The sequence below is a fragment of the Embiotoca jacksoni genome, unplaced genomic scaffold (genome assembly GCF_022577435.1).
Source record: "Embiotoca jacksoni isolate LCO1_2020_lvr unplaced genomic scaffold, fEmbJac1.0.p SCAF_9, whole genome shotgun sequence".
NCBI lineage: Eukaryota > Metazoa > Chordata > Actinopteri > Embiotocidae > Embiotoca > Embiotoca jacksoni.
Window position 1 is genome coordinate 14,950,940 of NW_027185447.1, and position 27,440 is coordinate 14,978,379.

The 27,440-nt window shown below is 40.3% G+C and overlaps 1 protein-coding gene across 8 annotated transcripts in view; it reads left to right on the forward strand.

Annotated features, from left to right (window-relative positions):
- Positions 1–7,700: 7,700 nt before the first annotated feature.
- Positions 7,701–27,440, forward strand: part of LOC138193468 (membrane-associated guanylate kinase, WW and PDZ domain-containing protein 1-like) — a 58,218-nt gene continuing 38,478 nt past the window's right edge. For 4 of the 8 annotated variants that reach the window (XM_069141552.1, XM_069141556.1, XM_069141555.1 and 1 more), the window contains exon 1: positions 7,705–8,027. The gene's annotated coding sequence lies outside the window, so the exon portion shown is untranslated. The other 4 variants (XM_069141560.1, XM_069141559.1, XM_069141553.1 and 1 more) reach the window with 4 other exon arrangements.

The window sequence follows — 27,440 nt, forward strand, 5'->3', positions numbered from 1 at the left end:
GACTCTGTGTTTCACATTATCAGTGTTGCTTCAGTATTTATAGTAATGTCCATTGGTGGGAGGAGGTGGGTGATAAGCCGAGGCTGACAGATGATGATGTCACTGTGGGGCCACACCTCAGGGCAGATGACTGATACTTCTCTGCTTTAAGAGCAGTTTTCACTTTCTCAGCTGCTGCACGAACGCTTCTGATCTGTCTTTCCTTTTTTTTTTTTTTTTATCCTGTTCTAGTCTCTTAATAGCACTTCCTCTCAGGCTGTGGGAACTTCCCGATAAACTTTAAAGAAATAGCATGACATATTTAGGAATTATGATTATTTGCTTTCTCACTGAGAGTTAGATGAGCAATCAATACTTGAAAATCCATGCAGTAAATGTGAAGCTGGAGCCAGTAGCAGTTAGCTTAGCTTAGCATCGGCTGGATTTCCTGGCATCTGGTTCCAGCACACAAACCATCATCCTTTTCTCTCTTATCCCCGGCTTCGGCACATATTAAAAAGATGATAGATGACGTTTGAATGAGTGAGCTTTAGAGGTACTAATAGGTATATTTTGACACAGAGCCTGGTATGCTGTTTCCTACTGGTTTCAGTCTTTATTCTAAGGTAAGCTAATAATCTGCAGTGGTATTGATCTTCTCATTTAACTCTTGGCAAGGAAGGGAAAAAAAAGTCCTAACAAGAATGAGAAATATATTAATACGTGTCTAATCTTGACACTTAATTTTTTTTTTTTTAACATATATTTACATATATTTTATTCAGTTTTTCCATAAAAGTAGGTCTATTTTTGTAAATAAAATAAATAAATAAAAAAATCTTCCTCCTTTTTGATTACTCATTAAACTTCATCCTGATCTAATTTATCTAATCAAATGTGATTTGGACCAACTAGTAACCCCACCATCACATAAAACCACACATGGCAGTGAGCTTGTGGGTCTTAGCAACTAGCTGAATGATATTGAGGCTCCTCCCCCATAAAAATAACAACAACCCTATAGGTCATTTGTGTGAGCGGCTTATCACATTGTAACAGTTGAGTTGGTAATTATGACGCAAGCAAAGACATAAGTGACTTAACAAAGTTATAAATAGGAAACATTGGACTTTAAGACGTTCGCTCCCTGTTTCAAACAAAAAGCCAACATTTATTTTAGCCATCATTGTTCCATAAGCATGTCTACATCATTATTGTGGTCACCATGAAAACAAAGGTGATCTACTTAATCACAGGCCCTGAACTTTCCCTTAACCTGACCACATTTTTCCATGCTTAATCCTAACCAAAGAGTAGCAAATAATATCTGTTCCATATATGCCTGCCGATGATAGGTATGCTAATTCAGAAACTGCTCCTATGTATCATATTAACAGAGTAGAGACAAACCTAGAATATATGATCATTGAGGTTGGAGGACTTGTTTGTAAAATCATGGATCGGCTGGATCCCAAAAACATTGTTTACATTTCCAAAGAATATGGTTGAGGTCATCTTTATTCATTCCTCCCTAATCCTGCACCTGTTGATGGAAAACAGCTGCTGAGGGAGGTGAGGGCGGAGTCTCAACAGTCTACAACACCATATCACTCTGCATTTGCAAAGCCGAGCCCACTTTTATTCAAATTTGATTGTCATTAAATCCCTCAGGTGACTTAACCCTGACCACGTTTCAATACATCACATCACAGAAGCTAAAGAAGCTCCAACTGGCGTTTCACTGTGACTCAGATCAGTTGGAAAGTACAGTAAACTCTCCCCACCCGTTTAGCACGCTGACCCTGCCATCCAGGAGAGTCTCCTCCACTGTGATCTGAGGCCAACAGGAGGCCGTGGCACCTCCCCCAAGAACTGCTTGCCAGCTCTCCCAGACATGGATGATATATTTGGAGATCATTAAATGGTCCTAAATGAGACCCTGGCGTGAGAGCGTGCTCTGACCATCTGGCCCCATTGTGAGCACCGCAGCTCTGTTCAAACTCAGCCAACAGCATCAGCACGCCTGATTGGATGGAATATGAGTATGCTGGACAATTCCAGCCAATCAGAAGCTCTTTTAATCAATTACCCAACCCTGCCTCAGTCTATACCTATCCAACGAAATGAACCATCCTGTTACATACTGTGTGTCTTTCTCTGTCCTGCTGAAACTGCTGACACAGTGTTTCCTCCCAACCATCTAATGAAACAGAGAGTGGTGTCATGTTTTCTGTCTCTGTTTCTTGACTGTGTCACACCGTGCTGAATTTTAAGACTGTTGGAGGGTCCATTTCTTTGGTCTGGACTGAAATATCTCAGAAACTTTGGGATGGATATGTACAGACACGCATGGTCACTTTAAGTGATAATCCTCTGACCTTTCCTCCCTCCGAGCACCACCATGACTTTACACTTGTTGTTTTGAGTGTAAGGCTGCCATAAAATTCAGTGCACATTAATTTCCACCTGGAGATTAAGAGACCTGGAGACTACCCTTACAAAAAAATATATAAATAATAATAAAAAAAACTGAATTAAGAAAGTGGATATGATAAACATTATAACTGGTAAATATCTACATTTAGATTAAAGCATCCCTTTGCTTTAGCCTCATGGAGTTGCTAAGCATGGTATAGATGCCTTATCTTTATGGCATCACATAAACTTAAAGAGTTTTGATTTGATTGCTGTCTTCAAATACATTGAATTTAGGTATCAAAAAAGCCTACACACATTCATCTGAGGAAGGTCGAAAAGGCCCTTCTTGTTCTCTGTCAGTCTTTGAACAATGGAAATGTCACTCTCTTTCTTGACTTTACTTTTGGGCACAAAAAAAAACTTAGTGAAGAGATGACCATTTTTTTTTTTTTATGTCAAGGTTTCTTTACCCAAGCTGTTTTTGTCTCCCTGCTTTTTCCAGGTCACAAACTCAATAAAGACCTGAAGCAGTACCTGAGCCTTAGGTTTCAGAAGTCCTCCCCCGACCACGAGCTGCAGAAGACCATCCGAGCCAATCTCTACCGTCATGCTGTGCCTTGTGAGTAAAGTCATTAGTATTTATAATACTGTGATGCTGGAGGCTTAAATCAGGACATCTGGCTGTGTCTTTAACGACTCTTTAACATCATTTCCTCATCTTTACCCCAATGACCCACTTTCTGTTGGCTTCTGTCTCATTCGTTTTATCTCCTTTTGGTCTTATTCTTTCCTTTCTCTCACCCATAAATCATCCTGCTGTGCATTTTAGATCTTCACCAGCTCTGCTACTAATAAATGAAAACAGAAACATACATTTTTTAAACTCCCTCACTGCAGTTTCAGTTATTACTACCTATTAAAGCCTCTCGTGTGTTGACTGCACCAGAGCACCATTTACGCAGCTGTCTCACATAGCTGTGAAATACACAAAAAGTGTGGCTCGAGCCAAACACCCCGCACCGTGCCAGACTCCACAGCTGGGCTTGGTTACGTCACAAACAGTTGGATGTGCGGCTGGGTGACACAGTCCAGCCCCACTCAGTTTATTTTCCTACTGTACTCATGTCATGTTTGTGTTTTCAAAGTGTTTTGCATGAATTGTGATGGCCAGAAGGCTTGAGGCTCTAAGTGTTTCAACACGACAGCAGATTGGATCTATTGTGGATGCAAAGAGCATGTGTGTTTATGTGTGCTTCCCCCTGAGAAATTGATTTGATCATCATATATATGCACAGACGTGATTTAACCAGCCAAAAAAGGATCATCAATCTCATCAAACACCACTTCCTCCTGCTTCTGTGGAAAGGGACTTGTGTGTTGGTTTGCATGTGTTTGCATTGCAGTGATCTCTAATATAACATGGCTTCTAGACTAATGGATTTTTTTTCCCCTCTCCCTTTCTCTCTTGTTTTTTGCTTTCTCACTCTGCCTCTGAGTCTCCGGCTGTCTGTCCTTCTCTTGGGCTCAGCCATGTGACTGGTAAATCCGCCTCTCTGAGCCTCCCCCGTTGCCCTGACTGGGATTATGATGTTCTGATATATTGAAAATAGATTCCTGCCTGATTATGTGATGAGCACGTTGGGCTCTTGCAGAGGTCACAGTGTGATGGTAAAGGTCCTTGCATGCAGAGGATAGACTGTGTTAACTTAAACATTGAACATAGTCAAAATACAAAGCTAAATATTTTAAAGTGGTGGTATATGGGTAGTCTGAAGGAGAAGCATATGATGATAGAGTGAAATATTCAATATTCCTTTCTGACTTGTTTTCCCCAGTAAAATACTGAATACATCTACCTCCTTCTGCCTATGAAAATCCCTTAAAATAAATGAAATACTGTATTTGGAGGCCTCTAAAATCTTAAACATCATTAGGATAAAAAAATACTGCACACTTTCATATCTTGAAGTCAAAAAAAAAATCTAAAATATGTTATATACTGGATATGATCAAATCCTCATGCCTCTGAAAGCCTTTCACCCATAACCACATTTAAGATGAAGCTAAAAAGTTTGACCCTCATAACATGCCGGTTTAAACAATACTGTCCATAGATTCAGTGAAGCCCTTCAAGTAGTATTTCGCAATAACAAGATAATCCTTGAGCCATTGCACATCTGTCTCGTTCACTAATTTTAGAGGATAACCATGACAACAGTGTCAGTGTTAAGTGGTGCAAGTTTTTAGTTTTTTTTTAATCATAGCTGACTGATAAAAGCGACCAAAAGGGAAATGTGAAAGCCCCAGAATGACAGATCGGGTTGGCCTGAAGTTACAATGTCAAAGATCTTTATTTAGCTCTCCTTAGCTGCACTGCAGATGCAATATAGGCTGATAGCAGCCGTGTTTTTTGACTCCACTTCCCAGAGATCCAAACAGTGTTGCCTGTGTGATGTCAATCAGTTGGCAGGTGAAGAGTGAGCCTGTCTCTCTTTGTCAGAGCAACCACTGCCGAGTGATGGAGAAACGGATCACTAACTGCACTGCTTGACCGGTGATACCTGTGCTGACCGCTCAAGTAGTCTCTGTATGGAAAACGTTGTAGTTAAGATTGAAGAAGGAAAGAAAGAATATGATGGCATTTGTGTACACATGTTCACTTCAAGTTCCTTCTGTCTGCTTCCGCGAGCCACCTGTATTGTTGCTTCCACTAAAGTAGAAAGTCCGTCTTTGTTTTCACTGCCTCGGATGTTTCCTGTACTGACAGAGTCTGAGGCGAGCTAAGAGCACATCGCACAATGTGTATCGCCTTCCTCATGTGTATTTCAGGTAATCACAAACGATTTCAACGGCCTTGAATATTGACAACAATGACATCATCTAAAACACGCTTACTTCAGAGATAGGCCATCATCAGCCCGTCATCAACTTGCCCTGCATAAACTTCAAGTGACCAGCAGTTATGACAGACCCGGATATCGTTAGTTTTGCAGGTATGTGGTCATAAACCAAGTTGAATAACAAACTAAAAAATGTTAGCACTAATGGCACTTGAAGAAAAGTCAGGTGATCACGGTGATTATGATACATCCCTGGGGGGGGGGCCATAAATATCTGTATCTATTTTCATAGCAATCCAGGCAGCAGTTTGTGAGATAGTCCAGTCTGGATCAAAGTGGTGAACCGACAGACTGACAGAATAACAGCCCCTACAACCACCCCTACAACCACGCAGATTACAAAAACACTTGGTATCTTTTAGTTTGAAACAGCTTCAGTAAGTTGTGTTTGTCCACAAATAACAGAGCAGAAGAAGAAGAAGGAAAAAGCTGTTAAACTAGTGTTCACCAGTATTTACGTACAATTTTGAGGTACCTGTACTTTACTTGAGAAATTCAAGATTACCCTACTTTATACCTTGACTAAATTTCTGATTAATTTAATTTAATTTAATTTAACATGAATTGAACAGCTACTTTACAGATAGAGATGTTTGATATGTGATGTTATTATCTGATAAAATGTTATCATAGATTAAAATCCCAAAATAAGTAGATTAAATGAGGTCATTAAAATGCTGTTTTGTTAACAATTAAATACTAAACTGCAAAGAAATTACATTTCTATTCCAATAATTATGTATATTTATAATGTAAAATTTGGAATGCACTACTGTTATTATTTTATTGATTATTTTTTGCAATACCACTTCCAGCACCCATGTTTTTAAACTAACAAATGTAAACAAAGTTAAAATTAACCTGAGTTTTTCCTCAAAGCTGGTCACATTGAAGGTTTGTTAAGGGAACACCTATAGTGCATGAAAAATAAACTATATAAAGTAGAGAGCACTAAAAATCCTGCAGACTCTTAATAGTTTGTTTTGGAGAAAAAATGATTAAACATCTTTTTAGTATCGTTATTTGTTTGGAACATAAATCATAGCAGTATGTTTCTGACACATCCAGCCACTTGAGCAGATTAATGCAGGAGATTTTCCTTGATTATTCATCAATTACAAACATTTCACTTTCTTTTCTTGGTTGATAGAAAAGGTAAATAAAGCATCATTCAGTCACCACAGAATAGACTCTCCTGAAGAGATGAATCATTTAAGGACAAGGCTAGCATTACTATTTATTTTTCCCACGAAAAGAGTCAATGTGTCTCTTATTACTTACTGACTTCCCTATTCTAATTACAGCTTGCTCCGAACTCACAGATTCCTACCAAGGATGTAAATGCTTAGTTCACAAATGTAGTTTAATTTTTTTTTTCTTTATGTATAATGTAGACACTAAAGTTAACAAAACAGTTGATTTAGGGTGGACGTGAATTTGTAAGTGCATTTACAGCAGCAGGACTTTGTGCGGTACCAGCTTAAAATAAATTACAGTGAGCACGTTTGTGGTGATAAAGGAACATGTCATCTGGTGAACTAGTGTGGCTCGTTTATGGGTTGAAATTAAAAGTTTTTGGACAACAATGTAAGTCGGTGGCATAGAGGATGAAGATGTGTCATGCTTTGTCTACACAGAAAATGTATCGCAAACCTTTTGATCACATTTGAGTTACATTTGATTGATTTGATTTCAAATTTGTTTGAGTCATTTTAAAGTTAAATTTGTTTGTGTTTTCTAATGTTTTTTTCTGCTATTGGATCACGACACAATACTGGCCAGATATGTTTATACTGGCTTCCCCTACCCTCTCTCTTTCCCTCCCTCTCTGACCTTTTCTTGGTGACCTACTATCAACACCACCTCCTTTTTTATTGTCTCTCCCACACATGCAAATGTTTTCTTAGCATGACAAGGCAGAATGACCAAAACAGTCAAATAAAAGCCACACTTCTCAGCCTTGTGTTTGTCCTTTGTCTGTGTGTCTCCTCCCCCTCTCCTGAGTACATGTGTTGCTCCCTCTCCTCAAGCTTGACTCGAACAGGTGCTTTTCCCTCCACCACTGGCCGAGGTGTTGTTTTTTTCCCTTCTCTTTTGGGCATGAATGTGTGTTTATAGGTAGAGCACCCCCTCCCAATCTACCCACCCTCCTCTCCTTCGTAGCCCCGCTGCTATAGATGGCCATTGTTATCGTGTGCAGCAAAAGTCACAATTGATGGAGAAGTCGCTCTCTCGTGGGATTCATTTGCCTCTCACGTCTACAGCTGCTGCTCGGGGATGAGGGTTATCTCGGCGTTATCCCGGCGTTTGAGCCACGGAGTGAACCAATCCTCCCTCCCCCACCTGATCTCTCCCTCCCGCTCCCTCTCTTTCCCCGCTCCCTCTCCATCGTTCTCCTCTTCACTTCAAACCCTCCAGTGAGTGTCAGTGTCCCTGTGGCTCGGCGGTGGCTGCTGCCTTCTTCTGTCTCTCTCTGTCACACTCTAGCTGCTCCCACTGTCTCCCTGCCTCTGCTGCTCTCACCCTCCATCTCCTCCTCTCTCTCTCTCTCTCTCTCTCTCTCTTTCTCCCTCCCCTCCTTGCTGTCTTTCACTCCCTCGCTGTCTTGTTTTCCACTCCATTGCCGATCTCGGGGAAATCATTGGGGGAGACAAATTTCTCTGTTTGCTGCTCACACAAAGAAAGGGATTACGAGTTGATTTGCTGGCTCCGGGTTCGCTCTGCATCCAGGCAAGTGGCAGCTCCTTATTCTCTCCTTCTTCTGTTTTTTTTCCACTCTCACCACCATACGCCATCCAAAGCCTGTGATATATGCATGGCAGGGAGTGTGTATGTGTGTGGTTGATGCTGTGTATATAGGCTAAGGGATTCGGGGAAGGTGGGGGTAGGGGTGGGAATTATGTGAGGGAAGGGGGGGGGGGGGGGGTCAGGCACACTCGGAGCAGGCACGTCCAACCCAGAGGGACAGATGGCCAGTAGCCCTGGTGCTTATTCCTCTTTGGTTTTCTAATTCACCCTGCAGGCTTTGTATAAGGCCCACTAATACACAGACCTTCTTTTCAAGAAGCAAGAGATGGCTGCTCTCCTCAGCTAGAACGGGGGGGGGGGGGATCTGTGTGTGAAGAACGGACAGGGTATAGGAGAGGAGAGGAGGAAGAAGGGGGTGTTGCTGTAGAAGCAGAGCATGTTTTTAAGAGGTGGTTAGGATAGGAGAGAAGAGGAGAAGATATGAGGAGCTGAGAGGGAACAGAGAAAGGGTGGTGAGGGGGTGGGGGGTGGGTGTCATCAGCCTTGAATGCATGGAGGTCAGGTCCAGATGCTGCTCAAACAAAAGGGGCTTCTCTGGGGGAACGGCAGGGGGAAGCGTGGCACTCGCCATTGTGTGTGTCGCTGCATTGCAGGGTGCTGCCGGGGAGCCTCATGCTAATGATGGCCATTCATTCTTGTAAGGGATGAGTGGGCCCCAGCCTCTATTTGCCTGCTTTTCACATACGCACGGTTCATATTTTGTTCATGTGGCCAAATATCACACAGTTCTCTCTGGAAACGGTGAGGGATAGAAAAACGACAGCTTCTGAGCCCATTGAGGAAGCTGGGCAAATATGTGTTTTTGCATAGTAATGATATGAAGACAGGTGCGACTCTGTGTTTGTGTGTTTACAAAGACAGTGTGTGTGTGAGGTTTATGTTTATTGCATGTGTTGGTGTATTCTGTTCCATATTTAGCATGTCTTACAGAATACAGTCAAACAGGTATCATTTGTCAGCATTAAAATGAATCACATGCCTCATGCAGGCCAAAGGAACCGCAAATATCCCGTCTTATTTTGTCAATGTGATTGGCAAGTGGGTGTAAGGTGGCCCTGAAGGCTGATGTTGTTTTGTTATTGACAATCTCCTCTGGGCCTATTTCAAAGACGTCTGACGGTACATTGTCCAGAAGATACCGTTACAGCAGCAGTTTCTGCTCCTTTAATTTAGAACAAACTGTAAGGTGAACTTGGTCTTAGATGAAGTTAATCAATCCTAATCAACTACCACTGTGATCATGAACATGAAGTGTAGCTCACAATAACGTTATTGTTATTTAAAATCCCTATTCATGTACCTTTACAGAGCTCATGTGAATGGTCCTTTGATCCTGTGAATACTCAAATCAGCATGTGAGGATTGTTGACAGGATCAGCCCTGGTCACTGCAGGTCAAATTAAAGTGATCAGCCTCAGATTAATGAGCTGCTGTCCTGTCTTACAACTGAAGAAATGCTTCAGGTAGTTTTCTCTGTATCGCTGAGGAGGGACTGCGGTCTCTGCATGCTCAGACCTGACTGATACTTCAGCCAAACTGGGAGTCCTGTCCACCACATGGAGCAAAAAGAGAGCTCTGGATTGTTGATCAAAGCGGGTGTGAATTCTGTTTAAAGATCATTTTTCACACAGCTGGCTGCTTGATAATGATAACTGTGTCTCAAAGGTCAAGGAAATGTGTGTTAATTCACTAACTGAACATGATCATAAACACTCATCTGTGTGTGAGTGTCTTGTGATGACTCGGATATGTGTCTGTTATGGTGGCGAGCTAGCAGACTTCCGAGCTAGCCTCGATGCCTCCGAGCAGTAATCCTGCTACATCGATCTATCACTGGATAAGCTTTAACTTTCTACACTGAACTTTGTTTTCATGTGGCTGCAGTATGTGTTGAGTTTTCACTCATCTTTACTTGAGGTTAAGCACTCCTCTTTTCCCGAGGCCTTTTTGAATATTTATTCATAATAAAGCAAGTTTAGTAGTCAAGTCTTTGCTCCATTAGTGCAGTTTACTAATTTACATATTTTCACTCCAACAAACCAAAAAATCTCCTTCAGGACTGCAGATCTTTTATTATGTCTTAAGAAGTCAGTGAAAGTAATTTTATGTTTTTGCTGCTTTAATATTTTACTCTCAGAATAGCTGCGATGTGCATTTGGCCATTTTGCAAACTGTAAATGATATATATGACATACTACTACCATTAAGTTGAATCCTAAAGGTATAGTTTGACTTTTTGGGAAATCTTTGTTCAATCTGAGCACTAAATACAAAGCTATAAGATAGGAAATAGGGTGAAAGCACTCATTAGTTCACACATTATATCTGTTTGCGCCCTAAAAAAAAATTTTTAATTATGGATTTTTGTACAGATGAAACAAACCAGACATAACATGTTAATTAAAGCTGCTGGTAGTCACAATCATTTTGCCGTTAGAATGAGCCCCCTGCTTCCTGTCATGGAGCTAAACAAGGCTAATCTACGGGCTTCATATTTAGTGACTCTCCCTATTTTGTCAATTCACTTCAAGAGTGCTGTTAAAGTTACTTTGTTTACTTTTAGCTGTGCTACAATGAGGGCATGTGGCTGAGTTTGGACCATGTGAATCCAAACAGAAAGCTGCAGTCCTCTCCCCTCAGGGCAGCTCCTGGGTTTTTGTGGTTCGCTTGCCTGGGCAGCAGGCCATGTCCATGCAGGTACAGGCCTGTGCTGCCAGGTACAAGCTTTCCTTTGGTCAGACACTGGGCTCTTAATCTCCCGAAGTCCTAATCAAATTCAGGCTCTCTGGTTAAAGGACATTAAAGAAAATCCAACCAGCGAACAATTATGTACTAAAACACCAGTCACAAGCCTTTACACTGTCATAACAATTGGCTGCCTTATTCTCACAATCAGCTACATCTTCTACTTCTACTGTATGTCCCTCCCATCACTCTGCCCTTTACACACTTCTTTAACCCAGCGTTCACCCCTGGAGAGCTTTTCTCAGTCGAAGCTGGCTGTTTATCACGAGGGACCATGTGTTAGGTAATGTCAAGAGTCTATATTTATGGCTAAGATAGCAGGAGAAGGGAAGAGAAAGACAGAGGAGAGAAAGGGAGAGAGAGAGAGAAAGAAAGAGAGAGAGGGAGGCAGGCAGGCAGTGGGCGGGAGTATGTGTGTGTGGGGGGGGGGCTGCAGCCATTGGCCTCAGACAGGAACTGGAGTGCGAATAGCTCACATTGGCTTAGCCTCTAAGCTGGGCTGGACCTCTAATTTGCTCTGCTTGTGGGGCTTTGAAGAAAAACGGCAGCTGCCTACTAGCTGCCTGCCGGAATGAGCTTGCAAGCTGGGAGCTAGCACTCAAACACAGACAGCTGGATGATCCATGGATGGTTTGCATGGAGCAGGGAGAGCAGAATTCAGCCTGCTTGGATTTATCTTTTTGAATAAAGAAACAGGAGCAGCAGTGGTGTAGAGGTAATTCTGTGACATTTACTTCTTCTCCTGGGAGTGATGCCCTGGCTTCCGGGATTAGATTGGAAGAGATGATGTGGGTGGGGAGAATAGACGGATACACAGAGGCAGAAATACAGGCAGGTGGATCTTTTATCTTTTTTTTTTTTTTTAATTTTATTTTTTTATAGAGACTGTGGGAATCAGTGCCAATGCAGATTTGTGGTGTGATATTGATAAGCTGTGATGTGTTGTGCTGTGTATCTTTGATGATGGCGGATATATGCGTGCACACATATGCATGTTTGTCTGTCTGAGATGGTGTTTGGTTAGGGGCTGAATTTAAACACTGATCTGTTGACAGACTCGCCTGCTGTTAGAGGACATTGTTCCCAGCCACTGACTCCTGCAGCCACATCTTTCCCCTCATCTTTTCCTTTCCGTCTTCCCTTCATTTCTACCTCCTTGAGTCACCCTTCCTTCTGCACTAGCTCCTCTGCTCTCCTCTCAGCTTTACCCTTTAAACGAAAGCTTCTTTCCCCTTCTTTCCATCTTGTTTTTTCTCCAGTAAACAGTGGTGTCTTCTCGTAGGAGGGAAAGAAAAAGCAATCTTTTGTGTCATTTTACTAATGACGCTTCAAACTGCATGTGCTTGCCCACTATTCATTTTCAGTCCCCCTCCCTCTTTCTTCTCCCCCATATTGAATGGGGAGAGATGGGGAGGGAGCAGGGGAAACAGCAGGAGAATAGCGGCTGGGCTCAGCTGTGAGGAGTGTTGTGGCGCGAGCTGAAAGAATGGCCTGTTGTGTTGGGCAGCAGCCGTATTGTGTGTCTGGCCTCCCTCTCCCTCTGTCCTTCTCCTCTTTAATGGGCAACTCCATCATCCCTTTATTCAAACAATCACAGCGTGGAACCTGCTCTTTTTTATAAAAAAAAAAAAAAAAAATAGGCTGTTTGATGAGCAGTGTACCCTTTACATTAGTATAAGGCTCTGTATTGTTTGAAATCTTTCAGTTCTAGTGCCAATAAATACCTAAGATACACATACTGGTGAAATAGTCTTTGAGAGATCTTGAGAAATAAAAGGAGGATTTTCTATAAAATGCTGTTTTCATTTCACAAAATAGGCCTTAAAATCTTTACAATCCTGAATGGCCAGCGTTCTGGCCAATGTAGTCATACGAGAACTTTTCCTCAACAAATTAGTTTGAAGATGGAACATTTTTGAATGAAATCGGGAACGGTCTGATCAAAGAATAAGTAAATACAGGTACTGTGTGAATTGGATGAATCCGTTTTTGGTACTCTGTTGTAGTGCTGCCACTATTCTAATTAATTTGTATTTGTATTGATTATTTTTCTAAATAAAAAAAAAATAGTTAAGTCTATGTAATGTAAAAAATTTGTGACAAAATGTTTTATTTACAAATTCTCCAAGCCCAAAAATGGTGTCTCCAGTTAGTTGCCTGTCCAAAATATAACACTATTCAATTTATAAACCTGAAAGTAGCAAAAAGTCACATTTGACAAAGCAAAGACTGCAGAATGTTTTACATTGTTACTTAAAAATGACTCAAATAATTTAGTCAGAGAATAATTTTCTGTCATCTGACAAACAGCTGTCGATTCTCTGTATGGACACATTTTTACTGCTACCAAAAACGTAGTGACGTCATGCAGAAATGTGGCACTGACACGAAATTAAAAAAAAAAAAATCTAAGAACATCTCTTTGATTATAAGTTTTGAAGGCCGTCTAAACATGTGCACGGTTTTGCATGTGTGTTTTGCTGTGAAAGACAAGAGGAAGTATTGCAGCTCCTTGCTGAAGCCTCAGCAAACCCACGGTGGTTAATTGAACCTACGACAGCATGGCACACTCTTAACAGCACCTCGGCCCCCGATAGGATAGAGAGTGGGACTGCTATTTTCTTAATCATTAATCTGAGGGCCTCTGCTACATTGATTCTCTCCTTGTTCCCCTTAATAAATCATTATGAGCCAGCATTGCCTTTAATGGGGGGATGGAAGTGATGATTGAACACAGCCACCGCACTCAGGACATAATACTCACCTTGGTCTGCAGGTCAGCTGATCAGGACTGATCAGCAGCAGTAGACTTCTAGCCTTGCGGCATGAAGATGGAAGACACATCCTTTAATTAATTTAAGTTTAAACTATGTTCAGATGTTTCATAAAATCTTAAATTGAAAAATTATGTTGTAATATTGTGTATTAGTCCTATTAGCGTCTCTAAAGAGATTTGTCCCACTGACACCATAATGGATGCAAATGGCTATCCATCCATAGTTTGTGGTTGAGACGCTCCCATCATCTGACCAGTGTATTAACAGACTACTTGTGTAGATGAGGCCTCAAAGTGCTGCCTCAATCAATGCAGCTCCAGTAATTGGCTTAGAGGCCCAGGAGAGTTCCATGCTAACTCCCTGTGTGACTGTTTGCTTTCTCTGCCCATCCTCTGCTCTGTCTGCGCTGAGATGTGCGCATAAGTTCTTCTCACGTCACCTGTCAGCCTCTGTTTTCATAACACACACTTTCCAATCAACACACAACGTGTGTTTATTCTTGAAACAAGCCTCAATTTATGCTATACCTATGTTTTCATATGGGGACAGTTACAAGCACAGGTGATAAGATTAAGTTTTTAAAGAATATTAAGTGCATTGTTTTATTACATTTTGACTGTAATTCAATATAATCCACGTGCCATTTTCATCCATGAAACTATCAGAGTATTGTTTGGCTTAACAACTATTTTCCTGCACAAGTCTCACCATCAGGCTAACCTCACTCCCAGGTCAGTGCTCGTTGTCGTGTGCTCTTCCCCCACCACGCTCACACTCACAACCAGCAGGGGTTAAAAACAGCAGATGTTTGGCTGAACCGGTGTGCGTGTCTCTGTGTGTGTCTACAAGTGTGCGTATGTCTGTGTTGGACAATGAGTGGAAGCTCCCCAGACCATCAACAGCAGGAAGGCGATTGAGGGTATCAGATGTCACCAGAGTGCTGTCAGCCCACTGCCTATTGTTAATACACACAAGGACGTTTTTCACCTGGATTTGTGCTTGTGTGTGCATGTGTGTGTGTGTGTGTGTGTGTGTGTGTGTGTGTGTGTGTGTGTGTGATTGTTGTTTTGGTGCAGGCGTGTGCATGTAGTTGCATGTGGTGTCTTGCCTTTCACTGTCACTGTTGTTGACATGATTAGAAGCAGTTTGTGTCTCTGATGACAGCTGTCAGAGGAGTAAAGATTAGAGCAGGAGCTGGGGGTCATGAGTGTGAACAGAGAGGTATTCAGGTTATCCCGGCCCCCAGGTAACAGTGAACCGAACTGAACCAGAGGTCAGGACAGGACAACCGGAGAGAGGCTGCAGCGCATGTAAAGATAGATATCACTGTCAGCCTGACATCTTGCACTTCACTTGTTTGTTTGTGTAAACAATACAAAATAGACACATCAAATGTCGGAAAAGTCTGAGCTGAATCCTAACACGTTAAAACACAAGGAGAAAAAAAAAAAATCCTACACTACAAACAGGAAAAGCTGAAAGGGTTATTGGATGGCTCCCCTCGAGCAGAAAACACTTCAAACCACACCCCTCATTTTTTTACTTAGCTGCTACGAACAAAATACATGTTTTTATTTTTGACTTTTGAAGGATTCTCTGAATGACACACAGGAACAATCCAGTGCTATTAAGTGACGACTGCATATCTAAGTCTCAGGTGAAACAACAGTTTGATAAAAAAAATTCAGGGTTCAGTTTTGGGTACAGTATATGGACATAAAGTCCAGGTTAGGGTTACTGTACATGCAAATCTATGGAGATTAAATCGGGTCTAAACATACTATAGAAATGAATTTGAGTTTACAGCCATGCAAGGGGTTCTGCGCTGCAGCCGTTTGAGCTAAATGCTAACATGCTGATGTTAATCATGTATAATGTTTACCATGTTCATCATCTTAATTCACCATACTAGCAAACATCTGCCAATTATAAAATTTACCACGGAGGTGCATCTAATAGCTGCTGAGACGTTTTAATCAAAACCACAAATGCGGTCACATCATCTGGAAGAAATTTAGCCTTCTGGTGGGGCGAGAGAAAAAAAAAATCAAAGATCAATAAAATAGGATTAATCATCACATGTCTTCAACAAATGACAACCCATCCAATAGAGAAACCATTCGAAAAACATTGGCTTTCCTCGACAACTTCATGCTATATACTGGTCATTTAAACTGAAGATTTGTGAAATGTTATTTCAGATGCACTCTTCCCATTTTCATCTCTAAAACTCAACATTATACCCAGATCACACATTTTAAACCTTCTCCGCCTCTATGGTACATTATGTTATATGTGGATATCCCTGGCAGGCTTGAGCCACTTTTAGACAATACAAACATTCACTCAGCCACATGAATGAAATATTTAGTCAGCCTCCACAGATAACAGCTTCTCTCTGTATAAACTGGCACAGCTTGAGTCAGTCCACCAGAAAAAGGCTACAGTGCAACTTCATTTCATGCAGAAATGTCAATTTTTCTTTTCCACAGTTCACAGTAAAAGACTGTGTTTGGCATAAGAAAAGCCCTCTTTATGTTTATCTGTGACCTTTGTGGAAATACTCATTTCACTGGGTCAGTGTGAGCTCGGTATTTGTGATGATAAAATGCCAAATGATGTGGAGCAATATAAGAAGGAAGATATGAGTTTTCGCCTGCCAAAACAGTGAAAGTTGAGCCGTGTGCATTGTAAAAGATTCAGTGGCCAGATGGCCTTAGAATCTGCTTTTCTCTGAACCTAGATGAAATGGCCTCTAAACGTTTTGCCACTAGTATGCAAGCTCATTTACAGTGTGTGGCAGCAGATGCCTTCAAAAACATTTGGTGAATGCAAACTCGAGATTGAAGTTGATAAGACTTTTTTTTAATTTGCTTTGTAGATAGAAGTGAGCTCAAAACGTCTTGTGTTTATAGTCTATAGTATAGTCACTCTGTTTTGTAAGATATCAAGAGAGTACATTGACAAATCTATCAGTTTCAGGACATCGTTGTCACTGTGTAGGAAAAAGCCAACACCTTTATGATGATGATTATTGCTCTAATAAAAGCCATCTCTGTCTTATCTGTGCATTTTGGTCTTATCTGCAGCTTTTCATTGAAAGATGCTGCTGCTATTCTAAACTTGAAGTTCATTCTCTGTCTGTGCTGTGAATCTTCCTCTTATACATCCTCTTAACCCTTAAAATTCTCCCAGACAAAGGTGTTTACTACATGTGTGAATGAATAGAAACTATGACAGACCTGGAAGTTTCCATTTAACATCATGCGATTCAAATATGCACAGCAGCCTCTGTTAAGGTGATAACATTTCTCTGAGGTATGCAACTTCAAGGTCTGTAATTAATGTCTTAGCACAGCTCTGATGCTCCTCTTGCAGTTTATGGTGCATGTTCAGTAGCAGTGAGTGAGTGGCCCAGTATTAGGAGACAGGATGTGGGTCAGAGCATGCACTCAAACAGGCCACTTCAGGGACACATGTCCCCAGCTCTGGAGCTTTTTATGAACTGCCAGTGAGGGCAGAAACTGGCTTCACCAACCTGATATTTATAGTCCACCCTCTGAATAGACTATGTGTGTTTACACACTCCTCTCCTCTATCTCTGTCTCTATCTGTCTTTGTCTCTAGTTGTGAGTCTGTGTTAGTGTGGACGTTCATACCTGTGTGTTTACTGGACATTTTATGACATACACAGACTGTAGCGAAATTTAGAGCAAAGTACAATGAGGATAAAAAGTAAGCAGGCATGCAACATCCCCCTGAGGTTTGTACTTCGCTTCCTATACAGAGAGTGAGAGAGTCCGGGATTTATAACACTAACACTTCACAATACAACGCATTACCATCCAAAAACTATAACAGTTTTCTGGCATTACATTTAAAACCTTCTGATATTTGAACCTCAAAGGCTTCACACAAGCAGGGTTATCGCATCAGATTGCTTGAAGTTGTAAATGAACATTGCGTCCACTTCCTGAACATTCTAGTGCCGCAACTAAAGACTATTTTTATTATTGACTAATTGCTGAACTATTTCTTTGATAAACAATGAACACATTATTGTCTAAAAGCCTGATACAATTTATTGAAATAGCTTGTTTAGTCTCCCAGCAGTCCAAAACCGAATAAATATTCAGTTTGCAATGAAATAAAAAAAAATTACAGCAATAAAAATAATTATAACTACTGAAATGATACGTCTTTTAATCAAGGGAAAATGTCAGAAGAAATCTTCTGTTACAGCTCCTCCTCTGAATGTGAGGCTTTGCTGCTTTTCTCTTTTTCCTATATTTGTAAATTTTATAGTTTGTCATTTCAGACTTTTGGTTGGACCAAAAAGCAATTTGAAGATGTCACCCTGTGCTCTGGGAAACTAATAGTGGCATTTTTGTGATGTCTTACAGATTAAACCGTGTTAAGTAATTTAAAAAGTAATCAATAGATTAATCAGAGGTGAAAATAATCATAAGCTACTTTGTAGCTTTAAAACAGCTAAAAGCAGAACATTTCTTTATATTTAAAAAGCAGGAACCAGTCAAAATTGAGTATTTTTACTTGCTGAAGGACTTAAAGTTGATAACCAAAATTGATGCTAATTGATTTTCTGTCATTCCGCTAATCACTTAATTGAGTACATGTTTAAGCTATAGTATGTTTTACATTGCACAGAGAGCTTTAGGTGGTGCAGCAGTACAGTGACACACACAGAGACAATGTTGATGACGCGACAGAGGCGAGGACAAGCTTGCCTGGACTCCTTTATCCTTTTAGCAGTGCTTGGATCAATACCACACACACACACACACACACACACACACACACACACACACACACACACACACACACACACACACACACACACACACACACACACACACACCTCTTTTCGTGAGAAAGAGAGCAAGATGCTACTCACTCAATAACACAATGCTCAGACATAAAGGTGGGACCAGCAGAGAGTGTGCCGCACTGCAAGCCAGAGGTAGTGTGTGTGTGTGTGTGTGTGTGTGTGTGTGTGTGTGTGTGTGTGTGTGTGTGTGTGTGTGTGTGTGTGTGTGTGTGTGTGTGTGTGTGTTTGGCTTCTCGTTTGTGTGAGGTCTGTTAGTCAGGCAGCGAGAGGTGAGAATGAGGGAGAAAGTGCGAGCTGTCTGTTGTGCGAGGGATTTCACGTGCCCATTAAGTGATTGTTTTTCCTGTTGTGTGTCCGCACCGCCTTCATCCTCTTTCACTCTCTCCATCTCCTCTGTGCTGTTCCACCATTTGGCAGATGCTCCCTGTCACAACAGCGCTTGTATGTCCTCTCCCTGTGGGAACACACTGGAGCTGCTGATTGACGTTGTTGTTAGGATAGAGTTTGACACTGATTGGATGTTGTCTGTTTACTTTCTAAACTCTCCCAAGTTGCAGGGAAATATCCGTTTTGTCGTGGTCACCTCCAGTCACCTGGAAATGATCTGCTCCGCCTGCCCACGAAAACCCATGAATAAAAGTCCTCCTGAGAGCACCAGGTCAAAAATAGAAAATCTTTTTTGAGTGAAAAATACAGGTTACACCATGAAAAGCATGAAAATGTGGCTGCAGCAGCTTTAGTATAAGCGCTACAGCAAAATCGCACATTTCTAACGTCCCACTCTAATCACTATATCTGTTCTGTACATATAGTACTGAACTATGAAAGCCAAGCAGGACTGTGTTCAAAAGGGACAGTGGATCAGGTTGTAATTTGGGGGAATTTGTGAGCTAGTAGCAGGTCAAACACTCGGCTGTAGATTTCACTTCGGGCATCACATGACTTTTAATCTATTGTTGGATTTATTTCATTTTGTGCAAAATCTTCCTTTTTAAAAGGCAGTAGTCATCTCGACATAGTGTTTCAGCCTGGACTGAAATATAAACATCTAACAGATGGATTGTCACGACATTTTGTTAAGATCCTCAGGGGATGGATTCTTATGACTTTAATGATTTAACCATAGCAGAAGAAGGGGACGCAGCGAGATGTCGTCATTAAAAGAGCGCTAGTTAAACCTTAAAGAGGGGAAAACGATGTGGAAATTACACACATGAAAGGAAACAATTTTAATGATTATGCCAAATAATTGCACACAGGCAATTATCTTAAAAAATGTCCCCTCGGGGATTAATAAAGTAACTACCTAACCTAATAATTGTGACAAGCCAAACTACCGCTGTCCTAAAGTACAGAGGTGCTGGAACATACCGTGACGTGTAAACTACTTGGTGCTATGCAATGATGCCCAAACGGCCGTTGTGCGACTCAGCAGCTGATGATGTTGACACAAAATGTAAAGTATTAGTATGGAAGTGTCCAAAATCTCAATTTATCGCTCAGTAGTGAGTGTTGCATTCAAGCAGACTTCACACACATCCATCTCCTCATCACGAGGTTTGTTATTTTGAATCTCTTTGCCTGTTCTGTCAGCCACTGTCTCAGGTTTGTATTTGCATGTTTTAACTTGTGTGTGCGAGTTGAAAGGAAAAATATCCTTGAAGAAGTCATTCACGGTGATCATTTTCTTAGTAGTAGAAGTGGCTGTGAGTCTCAGGTGAAATTGCTGAATGGTGTTATATTCTCTGTTAAAATACAGATTTCCTGTGTGGCTGTGCATATCAATGCCGTGTGGTTTATACGAGATGCAGTTACAGTTGAATGCTACTTTCTGAACAGCATTCATGGTGTTGCTTTATGTTATTGTTCACTGTGCTCCCACTTAAATTCGGAAATTGTCTCATCATTGTCCCGAAATGATCAGTCTGTTAATAGATTGCTTTAACAAACTTTTTTTTTTTTTTTTTTTTTTTTTTTTATCTCTTTGACAATTACCTCACATGAATTAACAAATGAGTTAGACATTTATAATTTTTTTTATCCTAAAAAGTAGCAAAAAAACATGCTTCACTTACAGATTGGTCACCATAGCAAAATCAACAAGTTGGAGAACTTCGACGGTTACTGAGCCTTTATCGTCAACACTGACATTTTGTATGCCCTCAGAGAAAGTTTTAATCATTGGAGATAAGTTTTATATCTAATTAGGTTATTGGAAATTGGTTTGTGAAGTGATATGATTAGATGCGACTCAGAGATCTGCTTAAAGAAAGGTTCGGCTAAAGTTAGACGAGCAGACCGACATCAGTCTCAAAGGCAGCAAAAGTCCCCTACCAGCAGCAGCTCTGATTCTCATTAGTTAACATAAATGACAAGTTGTGTTTTATACGGCTAAGACAACTAAACCCAGTTGTTTTTTCCCCCTGTAATATTTGCACAGGTGAAACAAATAAGATATAACATGTTATTTGGTGTGTTTTAAGGTCAGTTCAGAACAAAGATTAGTGACGAGATCATCTGAAACCTGCAAGTACTCGCAATTTGCCAGTCTGAAATATTGTAAATCCTGCCATTTTACAGTAAATCAACCAGACTAGATGGTGTAACATTTCCATAGCAACGACTGTACTTACATATTAACTGATGACTTTTCAGGCTTATTCATTGCTGGATATAATCTGTAATGTTTTAATACTAATTAATGAATACAATAGAGATAGTGATGAAGCAGCGAAAATAAAAAAAACAAGCATGTCAAGAATATGTAGCCTCAAATGGATGCTTTAATGAACGGCATACAGACGAATGTCATACAGACTCGGCTGTTCATCAAATAAATTGATGCTGAGGTGAACCTCTCTTCCATCCAAAACTTTTTGATCAGCGGACTTTTCTACGACCTGATTGGCTGTTGAAAGGGGTGACATGCTACATTATAAAACTGCCCACTGGCAACTTTACTTGCTTATTCGCAGGCAACACTTCGCAACACTTCGCCGGCTTGAATCAAGCTGTGACGGAACAGTTCGCACTGCTGCAACTTTTCTCTGCAATGTTCTGAAACAGTTTCATCTGGTCGCAAATCTGACGGTGGAATTAAAGAAAACAAGCATATTTCCCAAAATGTCCAACTATTAATTTAAGTAACGAACCCTCACAGTGTGTTTGGTGGTCACTGCTGAATAGTGTGTTCTACTAATACTGATTGATTTATCAGTAAGCACTTCAGTCTCAACACAGTAAGCAATCTGTAAACCCTTACTGACTGACACACGTAAGAATGGAGTGCAGTAAGACAGAGTTCTGGTCTGAACATTTGGTGGATTTACGACAAATGCTGAAACCAGTAGTGAACACACTGTCAGCAGTGAGTCCCGGAGGCAGCTTCAGTCTGGGTAAGATTAGTATGTTTGGGTTACTGTTGAAGAAGATCCTGTGTAGACATGAACTCTCTCTGAAAAAACAGTCTCAGCCTATCACTGTTATATAAGACTACAGCTTTGTTCTAGTCCACCTCTCTTTGTATTATTTAAGTTGTTTATGAATAGCACGAGCTACACTGATGTAAGTAAGCCATTTCTGTCTCTTGGCACAATGTGAAAAATACAAGACAAAGAAACAGGACAGGCTAAAAGATGTAGAGTTTCTCCTTTGTAACTCTACAGTTAATATTGAACAAAGTCATGGACATAAAATGTTGAGGCGACTGTGCATTCAGACCAGCTTCAGAAAGCGTGCGCCATCCTTTTGTTTCAGTGCACCACAGTTAGGGACAAGTAAGCCACTGTTCGTGCTGAAGTAAAATGTCATCAGTAAACCCACTGACAGAGTTGCCTCCTTTTCTTTATTGTATAAACATACCCAGTGACACTATTACACTTGAAATGCAGTGTGCAAAAGTGGCTTTCTAGTGCATATGTGATGCCTGTAGTTGAAGGCCCAGGCCTGTCATATTTGATTTTCCAAGAGCAAAACAAAGTACACCGAAGAAAACAGAAGAGATCTTAATTCACTGCACTTCAAAAGAAATGGGATTTTCTTTTTTCATCTACGAGCAATCGCTCAAAGATCTTTAAGTTGTATTATTATCATTATTATTATTATTATTATTATTATTATTATTATTATTATTTTTTAGGAATGTATGATGATGGCTTTATAAAGCCTTTCATGTTTTTGACTGGTGTTTGGATATTAATGAGGGGAAATAAGAAATACAGTGAGTGGACACCACAAATTAAATCCAATGCAATTGCCCTGGAATAAATACAAGTTTGCTCATAATGTTTAGTGTTAGTCACAGAGAGATATGCTTCAGTCTTTTGGTTATTTTTAAGACATGGTCCGTGTTGTTATCGTACTTTACTTTTATTTTATATATGTTCCTGCGCGTCTTATTGAAAAGTCTATACTGGTTTTACAGGTCATGTTTGAAAGAAAGATGAATAGTCGTGCGTTTATTTTTTTAACATTTCTTTGGATGAATAAGATCCCAGCTCGTATTTAAGCAACTATTACTGGTATTTAAAAGCTGAAGATGTTTCTAAATGTGGTCGTGTTACATTTTCCATTCATGCACGCACAAGCTGGTTTCTCACAGTGAAAGAATGGAGCCCATTGATGACTGTCAGTGGAAGTTAGTCCCTCAGAGCCGGGGTTAGGGCTGATGATGGCCCTGTCATTGTTTCTCTGGGTAGAGAAAATAGAGACTAACCACAATGATAGTAGGGAAACGAGCCTGACCTCACTGTTACTGTCGCACAATGAGGCATTCAGGCTCTCTGCTCCCTAGCTGACTGACATGAAGACAAGCTGCCGGGTACTCAACGGCGATTATCTCCCACACTTGTCAAAATGTCCTCAGTTTAGTTTATAAATGTGGCACAATAGCCTTTTCTAAAAAGACGTCATCTGTTCTGTGGCAACAATAAAGCAATAATTTCATCATCGAATAAACTGTTTGATGTTGAGAGGTTTTAAATATATCCTTAGCTTCATTTTTTTCCTGTGGAATAGCAACAGGCAATGTGACAATGTCAACCAAGACACAATATAAATCTGTCAACTTAAACTCTATTTTACTGTGCCATGGTAGCCAATCCTTTAATATCCCTGCATGTGTCAGTGATAGAAGGATTGTTTTATAACGGAACAGGGTTTTTAGAGTTGCACCTAACTGTTCTTTTGACTATTGATTAATCAGCTAATTATTGTTTGGAATAAATGATCCATTGTTTTGCCAGAAATTTGTGAAAAAATGGAAAAATGAATAAAAATGAAAGATATTCAGTTTACAGTGATATAAAACAGAGAAAGTTTGTAATAAAAAATAAAATACTCACATTCATGGAACTGATACCAGTGAATGTTTGGCTTTTTTGCTTCAATAGTGACTTGAATAATGAATCAATGATTCATTTTCTGTCAATTGATTGATTAACTAATCAACCAATTTAGCTCTGAATAATGTTTGCAAGTCAGTGGTGCAGTATTTTACTCAAATTTATGGGTGCATTATATAGATGGTAATATGCGCCTACATATATATGTACACACACACGCACACAAAGGGACATGCATCAGCACACAAACATGCAAGAGATTAAAAAGAAACAAGACTACAATATGAAAGATTATTATTGTCTGTTTCCTATTCCTTCAGCTTATTGGTACTACAGTTTTGAGTCATTTTGAACTAGTGTTAATTTAAGACCAGTCCATCCCTCATCATTTTTTAGAGAAAAGAGCATCAAATAAAGTGACTAAAAATCGTATCTGATGATAAGATGATAACAGCTTCTGAATCACATTCTGAATCATTGATTTTGAAGTAAGGTTATACTGTCTTCCTGTTTGGCAGGATCCTCCTGTTAATTCAGCCTGTGTGGAATACTAGTTTGTTTTCAGACATTTTACTGAACAGTTTTTTTTTTAAGTAGTTACGCTTTAAAGTGCTGAGAGTCAAGTTTAGTGTCATGTTGGACAACAGTTGGAAGGTTGAATTTCATTTTTTTTTTTTAACCTTGAGAAAATAGCGATGCTGGTTCTAACAATTTGTGTGTGGCTGCATTCAAAAGATCAGTGCATGACTTATTGTGGCTGTATTATATCAGTGTAGATCCTCAGAGATTAGACATGGTTTGTTTTATTATTTAATCTAAGAGGTGATTTCATTGTGGTGACGTGACAAAAAAGACATGGACTAAAATTGGAGTTTTTTTGGAGGTTTTAATATGATCAATAACTTTTTCAGTACACATTTTGAGATTTTGCTAATGGTTTCCTCTGTAGCTGGACACACTGAAACTCAAGTAAGTTGTAAGTTGGCAGTTTCACCGCTTCATATACAAGTGAGTTGAAGCCTATTGCTTTAGCTCTGCCCACCCGCTATGTCAGAACAACCACTGCTGTGTGATCGAAAACTCGTCACTAACTGTGCCACTCAGCTTGTTCAGTTCGTAATACTTTCAATACAAGGCCTCTCATTTGTGGGCGACAGGCTCAGAGAACATTGTTATTTCTTTCAGCAAATAGTAGTTACTTAACAGACATTTACTGAAATGAAAATCTTCTTTAAATACATCACAATATATCGACAGTCTGATTATGGATTGCTCCCATGCAACAAAAGCAGTTTTTGACTGTGCTGCACTTATTCAACCCAAAAGCTCAGATTGTCAAAGTTTCAAAGAATCTGATGCAGTGCCACTCATGGGGGTTATAAGATATAAAATGTTTCGAGAAATGGTTGTTTTAAACTAAAAATGTGAGGAAGATGATGTAACGAAAGCTTCAATATTCTGCAATATAGGCACACCCGAATTAGTCAGCCTATCAGAGCCTTCCACTGTGGGGAATAGCCTGGAATAACAGCTCCATTCCCAGCTCAGCAGACAGTGTCATTAGAGCACACTGAGCCTCAGAAACATCATCTTCCACCATGGGACCACCCAGCCCTATGACTCAAACTCCCAGACTTCACTTTCATCTGATCCGTTGAGGTGAATACAAAGCAGCACTGTGCCTGTGTGCTGCTGCTGTAAATGGTCAGTTAGATGATTTATCTTGTTGTTTTCTGCATCCGAGGAATTTTGTTGCTCACAGTCTGAGCACCATGTCTTATCTAATGAAATTCCCTTCACCGTGTCAATTTATCTTGAGTATCTTTCTTAAAATGGCAGGAAGAAAAGGTATCATCAGTGTTTCCTGTGGAGTGCAGGTGTTGGACTGAGCAGTGCTTGGTAAAGCTTTGCTTATTACAAGGTGTTTGTGGGCTGAATGTACCTTGAGGGATGGAGTGTGAGCTTGCAAACTGGAGAGGCTCAGGTAAACACTGAGACATGAAACAGTTTTGTTTTTCTCCCTTGTTTAGAATAGAATGCAGAGATGAATAGAACAGAGAGAAATGCAGTGATGATGTAAAAGTAGTTGAAGAGAGATGAACTATAATTTCTGCACTTATCTTCTGTCTAAGAGCAATAATATGGTCCAGACTGAAATATTTCAACAGCCACTTGACGGACTGAGGTAGACGTTCGTGCAGATAATATTCGTGGCATGTAGAGAATGAATCATATTGACTGTGGTTGTATCCTGACCTTTCTTTTAACACCACCATGAGGTTGACATTTGTGATTTCTAGTTAAATGTCTCGGGGGGGGGGGGGGGGGGGAGTGCGTCATAAAAGTGTGTCCAGACACCTACGTGCCCTCTGGAGGAAATGTAACAACTATGGTCATCCTCTGTTCATCCACATCCATTAGATTTAAACTTCCGTTTGTCCAAGTTGTAGTTTGCGTGCAGTGGCAATTAATCTGAAGAATATTTGATGATCCAACAAGCAGTTCTGATATAGTATACTGAAGCTTTATCATGAGTTCAGGCAATTTGAAAAGTTCCAATTTGGGAATGTCCCTCATCCTAGTAGACAGTGTTCACATGACGAAAACAAACAGGCAACATGGCCACTCCCCAAAAAAATGTGCATTCCCCAACTCATTGGTCAGAAATTTCCCACTTCCCAGTTGCTCATGAACCATAACCTTGTAATAAAGTAGCTGTTTCTTTTCCAGAAGTAAAACATGTTTCTCTGAGACCCAGTAAGGTGCAGCTGAATGTGACCTTCACACTGCTGCATACGTTGCTGTCAAGTCTACCTCGCTTAAGATGGGTGTTGGAGTGCATCATATTTATGTATGTGTTTTTTTTTTGTGTGTGTGTGTGTGTGTGTGTGTGTGTGTGTGTGTGTGTGTGTGTGTGTGTGTGCATGCAAACCCTTCTGTCCTGATCACAGATGGGTTACAACTTCCGTCAACCATCTGGCATGTCATGTCATCTCCCTTTTTGTAAAGACAGAGACACAATAGCCCCTGTCTCTATTGTCTGGTGTCAGCTTCCTACTACAAAGTGTTCGCACTACAAAGTAAAACACCGCAGACCACTAATCATTAACTCCAGTCAGAGATCAGGCTGAGGGCAGTGGGGCCAGTGAAGGAAAATGTGGATGACGATTTACCTGTTAAGAGAATTTGAAACCAAAAAGTCGATTGGGAGTGTTATTGGACTTCTAATTCTTTTAGATTTATGTCAAATATACTGAGTTTCACTGTCTTTTCTTTTCTCTGGTTTAACTACAGAAAAGAAGTCCAGATTTATATTGTCTCCAATTGAAAGGCTTTTTATTGTACTATAGTAAATCCAAACAACACCATAGAATGCAGTAAGCGTAGCTGCTGAGCAATGCAGTCGTAACAGGAACAATGCAGCTTTAACAATCAATAGCAGCTTAAGCAATACGGCTAGAGTATCAATATGTTGAATTAGTTTTACAATTCAAGACTCCCCATGAAGGAATTGATAGATTGATAACAGTATCACAGTTAGTGCATTGCTAAAGGTGACCTTTATTTTATCCTTTTGACTGAGCAGGCAGCAGTTTCCCATGAGGCAGAGAGAGATAGCTCG